We start from the raw sequence: 17,722 nt of genomic DNA, 5'->3' as shown, positions 1-17,722 counted from the left end.
GACTTATGTGTCAGTAGGTTGATATTGTGACTTTTGGAATAGAAAAAAAGTCAAAACTTAGCTTTGAATATGAGGTTGTTATGAGAGTAACACTTTCCACTACAGAACAGTAAGAAGACGGAAATAGTGTGGTAACAATCATGTAACAGGGAATTAATATTATGGTATTTCCATTTTATTTCTAATGCAATATCCAGCTTGGTAAAGGTGGTGATTAGGAGATAGTATGACAGTAATATGTTTGAGTAATGTCCATAGTAATTATACGTTTTTCCAATGTTATAAAGAAGCTATTACTTGATGATGATGGTGATTACTGTAATGTTGCCATTACCTTATTGTTTCTCTACTATAAAGTGAACCAATTTTCTCGTCTTACACTGGATGTTGTATGTTGCCAAAGTTTCAGTCTATTCCTTTGAAGCATCAGTATTTCCCTTGGATGGGTCAGATGTTCAGTTATAGTCAGAAAGCGATAGAGTTCTGCTGAACACTTATGAAAATGTGTTGACACGACGTGAACAGAATCTGTGTTCGGCTCCACTTCTCTCTGCTCACTTCATTTATCTCCTGCGTCTCCGGGGACAAATTCAATTCTCCCCCTTTTCTCGTCAAAATGAGCAAAACACATTTTCTGAAAACACACACACACACACACACACACACACGTAAGCGCTGTAATCAATAGTGGCAGTGGATTTCCTGCTGAGTCACCTGAAACACTGGAGCCATCTAGCCAATTTGATGAGTCACTGCATTCTCCGGGCCAAAGTCACATAGTGAACTGGAGTGGGAACCCAAAGCCTCTCATTTATTGGATTAACATCAAACAGAATATAAGTCAGCGACAGCGAAAACAAACGTTTTAAATGTGGCTCATAAGAGGAGCCACAACAACGACAGAAATGTATTTTCCGTCGCTTCAGATTGTTTGAAGAGAAGCATTTTTTGGTCAGAGTGTCCCAGTCCCCAAAGCTAACCACAAACAACACAACATACAATAATGTAACACAAAACCTTTGTTTGACAGTGAAACCCCAGTGTTTCCTTGTCGAAATGAAACAAATCTTACATCGAGCCTGACAAGAGTTCCTGCAGGGACACAGTGATGACAGAGTGGATGCTGCTACTGTATTAGAACGATTCAAAGCCTTGGGCTATGAGGGGAATAAAGGCACAGGAGCATCAGGGGGGCGATGCTCGTGTCGTGACCTCTTTAGCTGCCCCCTCATGGGCAGGAGGAAGCTCGGCCCCATAACCTGAAGACTTGCATGAGGTGCACTGGGCCAAACTGGCAAGATTCACAGTGTTTTGGGAGCAATGAAAAATAATTTCCTCATGAAGACGGGCCCCGGGGGATCCGGCTTGGCCCAGAGCAGAGGAGTGTGAGCTATGCAGGAGGAATTCCGACGCGAGGTGACTTAAGAACGTCCGAGGAAAATGTCAAAGACAGACAGCGACTTGAGGCTCTACTGCAGCCCGGACCTGTTTACTCCATACCTGATTAAACTGCACTCAACTCAGCATCCAGAGCAGAGCATGAGTCAAACAACAGGCACCGAGTCACTAATGTGCACAGCAGAGAGGTCAAATGGAATATGAAAACCCTCTTTTGGGACAAAGTTTGTAATTAGTGACAGTTTTTAATTTCACAGTGTTATTGATGGAATTCACCTTTCTTTCTTTGCATTTTCTGACAAGCAGTGATTCAGAAAAACTTCAATATGATGATTTGTTTGTCAAGTTTAAACTTATAAGCTTATCTTTAGGTAAGATAAAAGCCATTTAATGTTTTATTTTCATTTCATTTCCTTCAGTTGGAAACACTTTAAAAATAGCAGCCAAATAGGAGTCAAAAATGTGACCAGTGATGATTGCTTTTAGAGAACAAACCATTTTAAGCACATTTTGAGCAGGATTTACACAGAATAATAGGTCAGGAAATTCGGTTGCCAAGCAGCTGATTGCGATTATGAAGCAATGATAAAATGTTGCTCCTTAAATTTAATTTGCAAAACCTCTCAGGCACTCACCACCAAGGAGAAGACATGTGTCCAACTGTGTGGCCATGCTTGCATTTACTTACTCAGTGGCTCTGAATCATCACCAGCAGCCCATCTGTATCTACCCTGCTGATTATTAGTGACAGGTTTGACCGTATACCATATATGATACAACAACAAAAAAGAATAATACTCACATTACCATTGTGTGCAGCATCACTGTGACACAAAAATAGACAAAGTGACTTTGGTATCTTCTTAAATCAGGACATTTGAAGGCAGGAAAAAGAGCACGATGGAAAAATAACCCAAAAAACTCTTCTTCTTGCAGGAGTCCATGGTCTTGTTTAATGACCTCGATTGGTATTTTTACAGGTCATCTGGATTACAATCTCTCAACAAATTATGGCTTGAAACAAAACAATGACAGAGACGGACGGGAACTCGAGCTGCCACATGTGCACACAGCTGTTTTTACACCAGAACACATACATGACCTGTACATTCTGTGCATGCACCATACTGGGTTTTGTTTTTTTTTTTCAGACAGGAAAAGTGTAAGAAACACTTGAGGTCATGACCTTTACAGAAGCCAGTGCTTTAATTTACTTATGCATAAAGTTTTCCACTTTCCCAGGCGTTTGTTTCAAGGCCCAGACTTCAAAGAAAGCTCTTGAAAAAGGTAGAGATATCGACCCCCGGCCCCACATCCACTCCACCATTTACACATGGCGAAAAGTGGAGCAATGTGGTTCATATTATTTGATAAGCATCCCATATTCTCAAAGGTATTTTAATGACCTGCGGCAAGTGCTTTCATGGTCCTGGCGCTAACTCTCCAATGACACTGTAAGGGAGCGCGGCACATGTGAGAGTCCAGTGCCTGAGAAGAGTTAGCAGGATCTTTATGACGCAGTGACACCCAGAGACGAGACAACACCGTGTACGACGAAGCACATTTCTCACCAGACCACTGGTATTCATTATGTATCCTCTTTTTCCGTCTGTCTGTTTATTTTTCGCTGTCTGGAGATGTCAGGGCGAGCGTGTGTTCTTCTCCTGCCGTGACTGTACGAGTGTGTACTGATGGCTGTCAGGAGGGACAGATTGTGTATTGTTTTAGGCCGTGTGGCATGCCAGCTGTCATGGATGGCCTTGGCCAAGGTTTTTCCTCGGGCCTCCATGTTCCTCGTGTCTTAAAAGTTCAGTCTGTGAGGTCTCTGGCAGCCACGTCAAACTGTACACTGATAAGTTTAGACCCGAAAAACTGGGGGTCTCAGTGCGGAGGGTTTTAACACAACACCAGTGTGGGGATTCATCGGCCACCCAAGCTCTGGTGTCAGCGTGTGAGGAGCGGCGAGCACTTATGACACATTTGGAGGAAACAGGCTTTTATTTTTGTAATATATTGACACATTTATTACAACTGTGCTCGAAGTTCATGTTGATCATGAGAGAGAATGTGAGAATGTGCAATATAATTGTTCACAGATCGTCTCTAAGGACGTTGATTGAGAATAACACCCAGCAGCTTACAATCAGAAAAATCATCCCAAACGTTTGTCAACACTTTGCACAAAGAAATTTGCACAAATACCCACCGGCTCAAATGGGACATGACCAGTACATTTTTCAGCCATAAAAACTCATTTCTCAACACATTTCCGATCGATGGTGCATTGATTGGAAGCTTCACGCCAGCCTCGGTCAGGATGAAGTGTTCTGCCACTTTTTTCTTTTCAGTCCTCTCGTCCTCTCCCCCTCGTCCTCTCCTCTCGTCCTCTCCTCTCGTCCTCTCCCCTCGTCCTCTCCTCTCGTCCTCTCCTCTCGTCCTCTCCCCTCGTCCTCTCCTCTCGTCCTCTCCTCTCGTCAGCTCACAGCTGCATTGTTTACCTTCATCAAGCTGCACCGCAAAAGCCAAGTCTCACCCTTCAGGGGTTGGAGTTCGGCCTCATTTACCAACATCAGAGTTTGTTTGTGTGGATGAGTTATGGACTTAGTCTGCTGGTATGTTCTTTTGTGGTGATTACAAAAGGCCTATACAGTGACTTGGAAGCGTCCGCTCAACTGTCACACACCAACTTCTTTGTTTTAGAGAGACTTTTCAGGAGGTGGCTCTTTACACAGCAAACCCCCCCCCCCCCCCCCAGCTGCCTCATTTAACCCCTCATAAACTGCAAAGCTGCCAATCCCTGAGGGAACTGCTCAGTCGTGTCAAACAAAAAGGCCTGAACCCAAATGTGAGGAGTTTTTAGAAAGATAGATCTGGAATATGTATTTCTCACTTTTGAGTGTGTGTATTTATTTGGAATAAAACTTCTGAGAATTTTCCTTTCCTCTTGGGAAGTGCATGAGCATGGGGGTGGGGTGCAAATACTCGTCATGTTGTGGTTTTCCATGTAAAAAAAATCATGATTTTTCTTTTATGTTTTTTAAAAGCTGAGTGCACATTTCAGGCGGGGAGCGCCCCGCGTAAGCCGCTCTGCTCTGTCCATAACTTTCTGTCCTCTTTCATGTCAGATTCCTGGACTATTGTAAATTGAGTGTAACATGTCAGCAGCACCATGTGAACTGCGTGGATCGATGCATCATGATCGAAATATGCAGTTCGTGCACAAGGCAGATTGTGCTGACGCTTTTTTTCCCCCCTCCTTCATCTTTTTTTAGCTTTTCGGAGAAACCTTTGTTCCAACCTGAGGGAGACAAACAGTGAGGCGCTCGGGGGAAGAACGTCAGCGATGGAGCATTCACGGCTACATTTGAGCTTTGCTCTGTTTGATCAGATGCAGAAACTACTAGTCTTCACTTATATGCAGTATCATCATACAGCAGTTGCAAAACAACAAGTGTAAAATTAACCCTTTAACACCGAGCGTATCGCAGGCAACCGTAGTTACGCAACAGTTTGTGCTGTTGGGAAAGTTCCAACTGTTTCTGAAAGCTGAGAAGTTGCACGTCGTGGTTATTACGGTAATTTCACTCGCACTATTGCGGGAAGTCAGTGAATCAACATCTTTGTCACCAGAGAAAAATGACTTTACATAGTTTCCAGTTTTTGGACACTGAGTCAAAAACTCAAACAAATATTACTTTAAATATGTTTTATACTGATCAAATTTAACACACAAAATCTGGTGTTCGTGTACAACTACAGTGTTGTTGTTGTTTTTAAATAAAACTTTTTGTTTTTCTTAATTTTAATTTGTTAATACACTAGTTTAACATGCAGTAAGTTGTAAATAACGGCCAGATAGTGAACGTTATTCTGGAAAAATGGGCAAAAGTACTTTACTCACAGGACATTTTTCTGGTTTAACGTTTATGCTTGTGGTTAAAATACGGATAACAAGTGACTGTGTCATAGAATAAGTAATGCATACAGATGTGCCGTGAAACTATAGAGTAAAACAGACTAGAAAAGCACTGAGCTATACTATGAATGAATGAATGATTATCACTGATCCGTGCAGATTTACGTGTGTTTTATATGCGTTTTCTTTACGTTTCTAGCAAATCCTGCTCCCACGTGTGACTTAGGGCTGAGCTTGACTTGAGAAAAAATGATATCATGCATTAAAAAAAAATACTAAACAAAGACAAAGTGTCTCTTACACAGTATGTGAACACGTACAGTCACATAAGAATGTGACGACAAATCAAAAGCCTTTTTGAGAATCTATATTTAATGTAAGTGCTAATTACCAAAAGAAAAACGGGCAAAAACACCAATATGTATAATTGTAAGACGGTGACAGCTCATCAGTCATCAGGCGAACCAAACTCATGAATCTATGGAGATACAAACATGAAAAAATAAACTCCCCTGCATGCGCTAACATTAAACGCTCTTGATTTGGTGTAGCCGAATATTTGGGATGTTTGAGGCCAGCTGGTTTTCTTTGTTTTCTCTCATTTCCAGCTCTCCGTCACACAAGAAAACCAGTAAACTGACATGTGAAGTATTAAGTTAAGAATATAAAAGGCAGCATGAGCGCTCAGAGTTATGGATAAGTCTCGACACAGCTGTGTGATCGAAAGCACAGGCCGAGGGGTGGGTGTGATCAGCGTTCGAAAAAGACTCCGAGACACATAAAGGAGCCGGGATATCAGAGCAGGGCATCAATCAAACAGCAGCACGCGCTGACGATGACCCGCTCCATGAGATACAGAGTTCAGGACTCAGCCTTTCTTCCCCTCCTCTCCTCCTCTCCTCCTCTCCCCTCTCCTTTGCTTTGATCCCTTCCTTCCTTTTCTGTGCGTTGCCCTGTCTGTCTTGTCTTTGACTTCCTTTGTTTCATGCAAAAGCCGCCATGTCCAGACGGAATAGATTTTCAGGACCGCTTTGATCCTGTTGTTATGATTCTTTTATTTGCCTCAGCCACATCCTTCTCTCCATTGCAGAGAGACACACAAGATGCTTTGAATTAGGCCACGGGGTGGGATGCGAGGAGAGTAGAGGAGAGGAGAGGAGAGGAGAGGAGAGGAGAGGAGGCAAGGAGAAGAGAGGAGTGGATGGGTGAGTGATGCTCAGGTTCAAAACACCCTCAAATGTCAAGGTGAGGAGATGGTCGATAAGATATCAAGAGCGTTTGCCACAAAATCTCGTCCTGGCTTCATGACGTCTAAGGATTTTTAAGAGGCCACTTTTACACAATAAACTGAATCAAAACATACAGGATACCTAAAACCAAACTAGTTTCCCACAAGTTAGTTTACTGCACAAGGCCATGATTAAATTCAATCATAACATGACGTCTAAGTTTGCCAATAGTCCAGAAAACATTTAGAATCATTTTAAAGGCACATTTAAGACACTGTCTAAAGTCAAATACTAGATGGTATTTTCACACTTTTCTTTTCTGATTTAAATATTTCTGTCCAGATTAAAAAAAAAAAATCCCTAATTTACAACCATCTGTCATCTTCATCATTAAACGAACAAGTCAAGAACACAATAACGACCGTCATACTGTTTGAATCAGCGACCTCAGAACTAAAGGGTGTGTGTGTGTGTATCTGTTCCTGTTATTCTGTCCCGACTTATTTCCAACACAGTCCCTTGAGTTAGCTGAGTGTGTATTCATGTAGTATTTACACGTGAGTCGTGTTTATCACGCGGTCACTTCATGATAATGCACTTCATGTATGTATGTTTTTGTTCTTTCTGGGGACAGGGACACGATGTCTTCTCCTGAGGGGCCTGTTACATTTTAATGTGTCTGCAAGGTCCAACGTTCCAGATGTTGAACTGAATGTAATTTATGAACAAAATCAGATATTGATCTCTCTTTTTTTTTTTTTTTAAAGAAAATTGATCTGCTTTGCGCTGAGTCTTTCATGAAGCACGTTTGATTACTCAGCGAGTGACTTTGATTGTCTTAAGAATAAACGTCTCTGCACTGGCCTGCAGCTAAATAAAGGATGAGTACGTAAAAGAGAATTCTTGTACTAATACAGAAGGTTACTGCTAACACTGTCTTACAGTGTGGATGACAGAACTTAAAGCTTGAAGAAAGTCTTGCTTGAGTCGGACGCTCAACACAACAAAACAAGGGTTAAAATGGGCGGAGCTTTTCAGAGATGAGACGTTACCTTGGGTCCTATGTCTTGATGCCAAAACAGTAAAAGTATTTTAAACAACACTCAAATGAATGACTAACCTACTGCACTCTAATTTCAGCGACTGTTTGCATAAACTTGAAATTATTTTTCTTATTGGAATTATTTATTATTATTTATTATTAACCCTTAGAACACAGAGCATTTAGGCTGCATTTTCCCCATTACTATGCACTACTACTACTACTACTAGGCAATTCTTCTTTCTTTTTTCCATTTTTACCAGCTATATTAACACACCTGAGCAAAAAGCACTCAAAGTTCGCTTGGTTCATTTTTATGAACAATAATGAAATAAAAACTGTCTACTTTGTGACTTGTGCACAATCATTGCTACTCCCCGTTTTTTTTTTTTTTTTAAACAAATATGAGATGTAAACTGTATCATAACTTAAGAAGATGAAAAAACACATTTGTGTAAAGCCTGGAGATGTGAACTATAAACACACACGCCCATGATGTCCATATAAGGAGTTGTGTATTATTCCCAAGGCAATTTACCAAGGGTGCACCTGCGCCACTGATCCGTGCCGTGTGAGCACTAAGGGATTTAAAAATGTTCTCATCCTTGTATCAGATGATGGACCGGCTAATATTTTTGTTTTCTTCGTTGGTGAAACTTTATCAACGTTTAAATCTATTACACAGTCAAAATGAAACTGAATTCTGGCTTAAAAACAAATAACAGCAAATTCAATCACAATCACAGTATCTGCAGTTTACTGTAGCAAAGTCAAGCTTGCATCCAAACACCAACCTTAACAATGACACAGTTCTAGTTAAATCAGGGAGAAGCGGTGATTTCAACCCTGAGAAAATCTCTCTCTGTCCTGGGAAAGTTTCATGATCCATATTTTTTTTTTGCGACAGAGACCCCAAATGTGTTTGTTAAAATGAGCTTGTTGCTTGTTTCCTTCTCTGGAATGCATATAGACACGACGGTAAATATAAAACAAGAAGCCACAGCTAGATTAGGGTTTTACAGCCATGGTGAGTGATGATGTTTTGCCATGTTGTGTGGTGTGGATCTTGTTTTTTAATTGGCCGTCACATTTTGCCTCCAGTGTTGTGAGGGATTACATTTTTTGGTTGTCGATCTTTTTTTAATTTGGAGCGGGATTTAAGAGAGGACTTGTGTGTGTGTGTGTGTGTGTGTGTTTTGTACTCTGCGGCGTGTTTGCAGCTGTGTGTTTGTTCCAAATCGGACTGGGAGAGAGATCCCACAGACAAATCCTTAATTTATCAATTTCACTTTCATCAGCTTTATCTCAGAGTCTGGAAAAAACAGAGTGCAGAACCGCCACACGTGTGTCTTCAGCATTTAGCGCAGAAAATAATTGAGAGCACGATAGAGTGAAATATTTATTCACAATTAGCTTTTGTTACAGTACTTTCAAAGTAGAATCAGGTCTAGAAAAAACATCTGTTTTATGGATTAACATACAGTGTTACTGCAAGTGTACAGACACTTGTTGCTGTTAACAACAGCCCAGCGCAAGCAGACATTATTATAATAACACTTTGTGTGCCTCGTGCACTAGCACTTCTTGTCATTTTGGACGTTTTTAACTTTTATCTCCGTGTGGAAAGGCCAGTCATTTGAAAATGCAACACACGAGCGATTATTGGACAAACAGTGTATCGCTCAAATGTGGTGGAGAGAAGAGGAAGTGTGTTTGGGCTCAGACCTGCATCCACATGTGGAATACATCTGACGGAGTCAACACACACATGCACTCACATGTACAGTGCACACACACACACACACATGACAGAACTACTGTCCATCAAACACACTGACACACACTCACACACACATAGACATCCCATTGATACAAGCTCAAACCTTCATATTTCCATAGACACACTACATCAGCAGCTTCCTGTCTGATGTAAACACATCAGAGATTTTTTTTCCACTGGAGACATTTTGGACGGTTGTTGCCATAGTTATTACCATGTGGATATGAGCCGTGACAAATCTGAGATGTTTCTGTGGCATGTTCAGGGAGAGCAGAACCGCTTCTTACATCTCTCTCTCTCTCTCTTCCACCAAAGACCAAATGTGCTGTAAGAACCGATCAGAAGACACACGGGCAGATTATTGTGCATCTACAAACCAATTCAACACACACCAGAACACTTTGAGCACAAAGAATCTGACAGAAGATGAAGAAACAAAGACCTCAAATCTATTGATCACAGTAAACATTACACTTTGATTTAGTTTTGGAACTAAAAAGTAAAATATACGTGTACATTTAAATATTGATTGCCATTTACTTGTTTGCTAATAATTCTTAGTTTATTTTTCTTGTGAGCCAACTGGAGGAACAACAAGAGTAAGAAAGTAAGAGGATAAAGACTTGGAGTATCCTCCTTATCTATATCCATATTTTCGATTATTTTGATTCCTCTGTTTGTCTTGTACATGCAGCTGAATTTGAGTCTCTTTATGGTCTTTTGAGACTTTCAGGGGATTATGTACATTTACTTGAAATTGGCATTCACTCATCTCAGATACAGAATAGAATAGAATAGAAAGCTTTTTGTGCTTGTATAAAATATAGCGATATAATGTTGTGCAACCCTGACAAGTGCATATATATATATATAAAAAAAAACCTGCAATAAAAATCATTAAAACCACATTTGAAAAACAAACATATTAAAACGATGGACAGACACAACATGTCACATCATGTCATTCCACAAAGGTGGCTGTCACATATGGAGTAAATAATGAAAACAAGATTTTATAAAATAAATGAATAAATGGGATAATTGTGCAATGTTTTTCATCATCTCAACAGATTCAGGTTTGGTGTGTGTGTGTGTGTGTGTGTGTGTGTGTGTGTGTGTGTGTGTTGTCGGTTTTCCTATTTTGTCAGATTTGTTGTTGTGCAATAAGCCTCAAAGGCACTTTGAAGTTCTCACAATTGAATATTTAATATGACATTTTCATCCACAACCAGGGTTTTCCCAGAAGAGCTGATACCAGATGTTCTAAGGGGGGGGGAAAAAAGAAAAAAAGAAAGAAAGAACGAAAGAAAGAAAGGAAGAAAATGAGAGGGTATACTTTAACATAAAAACACTGCAATGTAAAGATTATAAATGCAAGTGTTGTTTACTCACACAGCCACAGCACATATCTACGCTGCAGTGGGTTTCCCTTCATATTTTTAGCTGCAGCACAGCAGCCACAAGGTCTGGAGGCTCCGGCGTGTGCTCTTGAAGAACCACCTGTCCACCTGTCACTGGCTCACAAACCTCAGGACTCTTCCACAGAGCGGGCGTGCCAGTGGGTGAGAAAATAAGAGGGGAGGCATGCTGTGGTCAGCAGAGCGTCCTTCAGCACCTCCTCCAGTGGGCTGATTAAAGAGAAGGCTTATGCTGATGGCTGCGTGGCTCTCAGACCACAGGAGAGGACACATCACAGATAAGTCAGCACAACTTCTGTCTGTCCAAACCCTGTCTTTATGCCCCGGTAATCACATACCCGGTATCAGCAGTGGATCTGCTTTCATGTGCGTCGCTCGTGGAGGTTTTGCGATCACTTTTAATGCTTTAAGTCAAACATGATCATTCTGTCATTATTCACCATGCTTTCATTTCAAATTAAGCCATTCAAAAAAAAAGAACCTGTTTGTTTGTTTAGCCATAATATGTTTTAGTCATGTGTGAGGGAAACACTTATATATTGCCGTTTTGTTGTCGTAGGATATGGGCTCATATGTTTATGTGTAACTTCTTTTGGCAATTTTTCCTAAAGACTTGGTTAAAATCTGTGTTAAATTTGAGTGAAACTTGAGTGCTTGGTATCTGGAATTCAGTCATCTTGAATGTTTTATTCATTAATTTATTTATGTAGATGTGTGCATGATATATATATATATATATTTTTTAATTTTCATCAGTCAAAGGGTTCATTTTATCCGAAGTTTGCTTCTCGTTGACTTAAATGTGCCTGTTTTTTTGTTTTTTTTAGGCTGGGTTATTTTGTGAGGTAAACTGCAATGCTTCAACCTATACATATATATATATGTATATATATATATACATATATACATGTATTAAACCCATCAAATTCAAGTAACAGGCAAATTCTAGTTTAATCGCAGCATAAACATTTACATCAGTTCCTCCATATCAGTAAAAAAAAAAAAAAAAAAGCCGCACTCTGCCTTTTTTTTAATGCCAAACTCTTAAATAGCCTCTATAGTCTCAGTGGAATGTTACAGTACAAAAGATAACTTCAAGAAACATAAATCATCTCATCTCACGCACACACACGCACACACACACATACACACACACACACACACACACACACCAGACACACACACCATTCGCTTGGACTCTAGAAAAAGCATCGGAAACCAAAAGAGCCGCACGCTCCTCTATGGAATTCACTGAGGACAGGATGTTGGCTTCACGGTCACGCAATGCTGCACTCATCCCTACACTCTTTATTCCCAGTGCACATCATATCATCTTGTATCTATATCAAGAGCTAAATGCTGCCAGAATGGCTCAGCCCCTTCTTAATACAATCTGCATAGCAAGTGAGGATGACAATAGGTTCTTTGTGCAGAAACACAATCTGATAACACACACAATTGTGTTTTTTCTCTGTTCTAAAGTCTGAAATGTCCTTGTCATTTAGTGTAAACGTTGTTGTTATTTTTGCATCCCATGAAATGATGCATCCCATTAACAATGTTGCGAAGCATTTGGGAGGAAATGCATCAAAAAAAAGAGAGAGAAGGAGAATTCACAGATTGATGAATGACTCACTGGATGTGTATGTGATTTACTCTGGGGTATACTGAGAAAAAGGCTGTTTGATTGTTTTGACATGACAGTGTACACACACACAAGCACAGACACAATAATTCTTGTGGCCATATCACTTCAAAAACTGTTGTAGTCAAGTATTTATGCAAGACAGAAACTTTGTTTTTCTCTATTTTTATTGACTCTGCCTGCAGCAGACCTGGGACGCTGCTGATCGCAGGAGGAAATGGTTGATTTGATGTGGTGTTGCACCATGTGGCCTCACAGCTGAACCTGTCGTGGGACTAACACGCACCAACTGAAGGTCAGTGTCTATTTAAACATCCGAACATATTACGTTCCTCTTTTATGTATTTTAATTCTGGTTTTCAATGTTTATTGTGACATGTGTTGTGTCTGTTTTGGTTTTGTTGTTTCTAGATCGCTGTAAAAGAGAGACAGAAGGTGAGAGAGACACAGAGACGACGGGTCCACAGCGGAGTGAAGGGGTCAGTTGTGTAACTGTGATTTTGTAATTCTGAAAAAATGGTAAATACCACACAGCACTGGATCAACCTGGTGGCCAAAGTTGAAAGTTGAGTCCCCCTGTTGATCCTTTGCTTCCTTTCAAGTATGAATCCTGTTACTTTCGAGTAAGTACAAGTACTGTAATGCTGCACATTGCAGGTACATCAGTCTATATTAGTCTGTACATTACCCCGCGACCCTCATGTGGAGGATAAAGCAGTAGAAGATGAGGTGAATTGTCTATAGTCCTCTTTGTTTGTCATCTGATTAATCACAAAACAATGAATAATGATGCACCTTATGAGCATTATACTGATAAACGCAACAATGACAATAAAGTTATAGTGAAAGCTCTAAAAACCTGTCTAAAACATGGACACTCACACTCACAAAAACAGATTTGTGGCCACTTGGCAAAAAGGCTGACTTTATAATGTCTTGGGTGATGTGTGTAAATAATGCTACAGTGAAATAAGATGTAATCTGATACTTTTCCTTGCTGTTAAACAGCCTTTTAAGTTTGTAAACGGCTCACTCTCCTGCACTAACGTTTGTGTCAGTTAGATAAACCAGAACAAAGGACTTCAAAATCACAAAATAACATATATTAATAACATTATTTTACATTTTATTTCATAATATGAACGTACTGATGAGGTGTAGATTTTATTAGGTCGGTTAAGTGGCAAAAATGTGTTTTTTTCAACGTTCGCTGAGCAAACAGGCCTCTAATCCTGGTGCTTGGTGTAGACGGCTGTGAGCTCAGGCAGTGCTGACTATTGTGGGTCGATGCCTCGTATAACCTCCCTTCAAAATACCTGAACTATCCCTTTAACCTAGATTGTTTTAACACAGGGCCCACAGCCCACACGTTTCACAAGACTGGGCACCGTGCATCACTCTCTGTATATTGTGCTGTGATGTCTACTCCCAAATTAAATGAACCTGGTTGTCTTCAGGGCAGTCGGCCACTCTGTCACTGTGTCCCGAAACCTCTGTGCCTCACGCAACCTCACATTTATGTGAGTTAAATGTCCTGTTTTGTCATAAAGAGAGTATACGTCACTGCCAGCTGCCCCACACCAAGTCATGTTGTTCTTCATCTGACATCTCCACTCTCGTGGGAGGCAGGCCCCCGTTTTCCATGCCCGCAGGTTCCAGCTCTGGTGTGGGATTCCCAAGGCCTCAGGAAAGTGCAGTTTCCAACATTCCCACAGTGGTGACCACCGAATGACTCTCTTCCTTTTCTCCTCTCTTCTGTTTAACTGGGCTTTCTTCTCACCCATGTTGTTGTCAGACAGCGGTTTGGCACGCTGTCCAATAGTTGTTGGTTCGTTTTGTGAGAGGGGGGGGCTAGAAGCAGAGGGGAAGATGAGGGGGATGAGGGGGATGAGGGGGGAGGGGACCCCACAACCCATTTACCCAACCCACAGTCCCTCAAATCTTACCGTCCACAACAGCTCCGTGGCTTTGTTCCCCATCCAAGACACCCCCACTCACTCACTCCTCAGTGGCGGAAAATCCTTCCCAAGAGCGACCCAGCACTAAGGAAGCAATTAAACATGGGTAGTTTGGTGTAATGGACATTGTCATGCTGCCATTAGCTGATCCCCAGGCTCTCCAACTCAGAATACCCAGAATAATATCAATGCAACACAATCTTCTGTTAAACTTTCTGCTCTACAGCAGACTAATGGTTGCTTTTTCACTTTCCTTAGCATGAGATGACAGCAGATGACTTACTTACTTAGGTTTATCATCACTTCTGTGTGTCAGTGGTGGAGATGTGAGAGGTGGCTTTGCCATGCGTGTATCAAAGACGCTCACTTGGACACAAGGAAATACTGATGATACTTTGGCCACTTAACTAAAGGCTTACTAGATTATCTTACAAGAAAACTTGAAATCAGCCATATCTGACCACTGCAAAAGGGAAAATCGACTGGGAAAAGGTCAAAGTAATCTGCTCTGAAAGTAACCTCCAAACGGGATGAGGAATCTTACATCCTATCACACACCTGGGATGCTGGGGGCGTAGTCATCCCCTGCTGTCAAGTGACAAATAAATTAGCAAACAAGGCAGAAAGGGCAAAGAAAGATAAAGAAGCAAACATATATATTGTAAACTTAAGCAGATGCAGATTTAGTTTGATGATCCTTTCGTTAAGTGGGTTAAAATCCAGTTTCTCCTTATGTACCAGTTGCCAACCATGTTTCCAGAGAGAGAGACGACCACGCTTGCCTTTATGCTGATTCTTGACAGGGGGGGTGGGGGCAGCAAGGGGCGAGCAGAGTTCAGGCAGCACTGACTATGTCTCGTCTCAACACCTCATACAAAAACCCCTGAATAATAAACAAAGTACGGCAAATGCTGACGCAAACCAAGTCATCAAACCTCTGTATGATGATGGAGCTTGAGGACCAAGTGCGCATTACCAGAGCCACTATCACACATAAAGGAGCATTAGGTCTGTAACGTCTTGATTCTGTTTTAAACCGTCACATTTCAATCCTGTGAACACATCTCTGCTCGTAATGATATGACAGGGGTTGATATATAAAGTATTATAAAAGAGCGAAACCAGCCAAGCACAATGGGTCTGCATTCCAGCCTGGACCAGAATCCGCTCGTCATTTCTAATCACCACCACTAAAGCGTGCATGTGGATATTATTAGTTTAATGCAATATGCCATTTTGTGTCCCCTCAAACTTCACACAGCTGCCTTCAGACTTCTCCTCTCCGTTTCTACAGCCTCATTGTTCATGAAAGGCGTATCGAGCTGTAGCCGACTACACACGGAATACCCAAACATCACTCAAACGAGAGGGAACTAATTAAGTGTAAGAGCCAAGTTACAGACTGTGACAGTAATTACAGAAGCAATCACGTCACATCCTTCCTGCTCCTGCCACATTTCACGACTACCGGCTCCTTTGGAAAACAGTCAAATTAAGACTCATTAAGTCGCTCTGGGGTTTTTAATTGAAACACACTTTTATAAGTAAAGATTCGTCCAATATTTCCAACCATACGCTCCTTAATTATATCAGTAAAGCTGAAGGAATTCTCTCAGAGTTGTTTATAGATCAAGACGACCTTATTAGAGGAAAAGCGCATCCGGATTTAATCCATGTGCTGGGTTATAGTGTGACAGGAAAGTGAAAAATGATGAATGTTTACAGGCTCCTTCACCAACACACAAGATTTCCTTGCCGCTTTATGCTTTATGCTTTATGTTTGGACTAATTCCTCTCTTGCTGTGTGGCAACAGCAACCTGATCAAGCTCTCATTTCACTGAATCAGAGGCCCAGAAAGTACCTGTGTGTGTGTGTGTGTTTGTGTATCTGCGTGTGTGTCAGTGGAGGAAACAAACAGTTCCGGAAAAGCTTTGGGAATGAGATCATTCAAATGAATGTGCGTGGCAATTACCAAACAGGCCACTCGCCAGTGCAAGTGCAGGAGAGCAGGCAGCCCGATAAAGAGGCAAACGCAAAGTGTTTGTGGTGGAACAGCTTAACAACTTACAGGTGAGGTTTTATCCAAACAAACGCATAGTTCAGCGTGTCTTTTAACAAGAGCAGGGATTTCATACGCGTCGCACAGGCCGCTCCGCCACACACGTGACACTGAAATGCACGCACGACACCAAGAGGAGTTTATGAGAAAACACCACATCCATGGAAACAAACCTTAATCCCCGTCTAAAGGCTTTGGTTGTGTCATGAAACAAGCTGTGCAGCATTTAACATCCCTTTGAATGCTGGTCCCCAGTTGAGGCGGAACACTGCGGTGGTATTAGCGGGGGTTGCATTTGATTGCAGTTTGTGGTGCAAATAAAACTCCGGAATGAACAACACCATTCAGCTTTTCCAGGCTCACAATGATCATTTAAGGAAATGAGCCATTTTTTTTGTTTGTGATGCTCCAAAGAACCATGGCTAGAGGGAGTAAATACTGTTAGCTCATCAGGATTTAGGAGCTTTAAGCTCCAAAGGTAGTTTGTTAAAAATGTTGAGAGTTTAATGGGTAAAAATGCACTATGTGTGACTTTGCACAAGCTGGCTTCACCCTTTGCAGTATTCCTGCAGTAATCCATGCACGACAGCGATAGTCGGTTATTCTTCCAAACAAACTGCAACGTAAAATAAGTTTGACTTGAAAGAGAGTCCTGTGGCAGTGGAAACTCCCCGCAGGAAGGTAGTGGTTGACCCAACTGTCCAACTCTCCGCTTCACCCTGTGCTGTTGCAAAGGAGCTCATTCTGTGTTCCTCTCTGCGCGTTCCGCTAATGAAAGAGTTGCTTTAATGAGATCTGAAGGGATGAGGCTCGTGATGACACACGCTGAGGTCCACGGCCAAATCCTCTATATCAAACTCAGCAGAGGTTAACGGTCGGGGGGGAGAGGAGGAGAGAGATCCAAAGATATAAAAGAATGACAACAACAAAGAAAGGCCGATAAAAGGAGAGCTGAAAACGAGGTAAGGAACAAAAACAGAGGAACAGAGGGAGAGACACTGATTTGTCTGCTATGCTTGAAAGGAAGACAGTGCCATCTAGAGCCTTCATGTAACAGTTGTCTTCTTGCCTGCACACATGTGTTTTTATTATACAATGCTCCACCTCTAAGAAAGGTAAAGATTACAACTAATTCATTTCACCTATGACAAAGCTTGCAGCTCATCCTCTCAGGTCAAACACAACTTCCTCTTTCGATGGAGCCCTCATCTCCCCATGTTGCTGCGCTCCCTTGCTGCTTCCACTCTGGGTTTCCCAGGCTCTGCATTCTCCACTG

Source organism: Solea solea, chromosome 2 (genome assembly GCF_958295425.1).
Source record: "Solea solea chromosome 2, fSolSol10.1, whole genome shotgun sequence".
Taxonomy (NCBI): Eukaryota; Metazoa; Chordata; class Actinopteri; order Pleuronectiformes; family Soleidae; genus Solea; species Solea solea.
Note: the sequence above shows the minus strand (reverse complement) of the source record.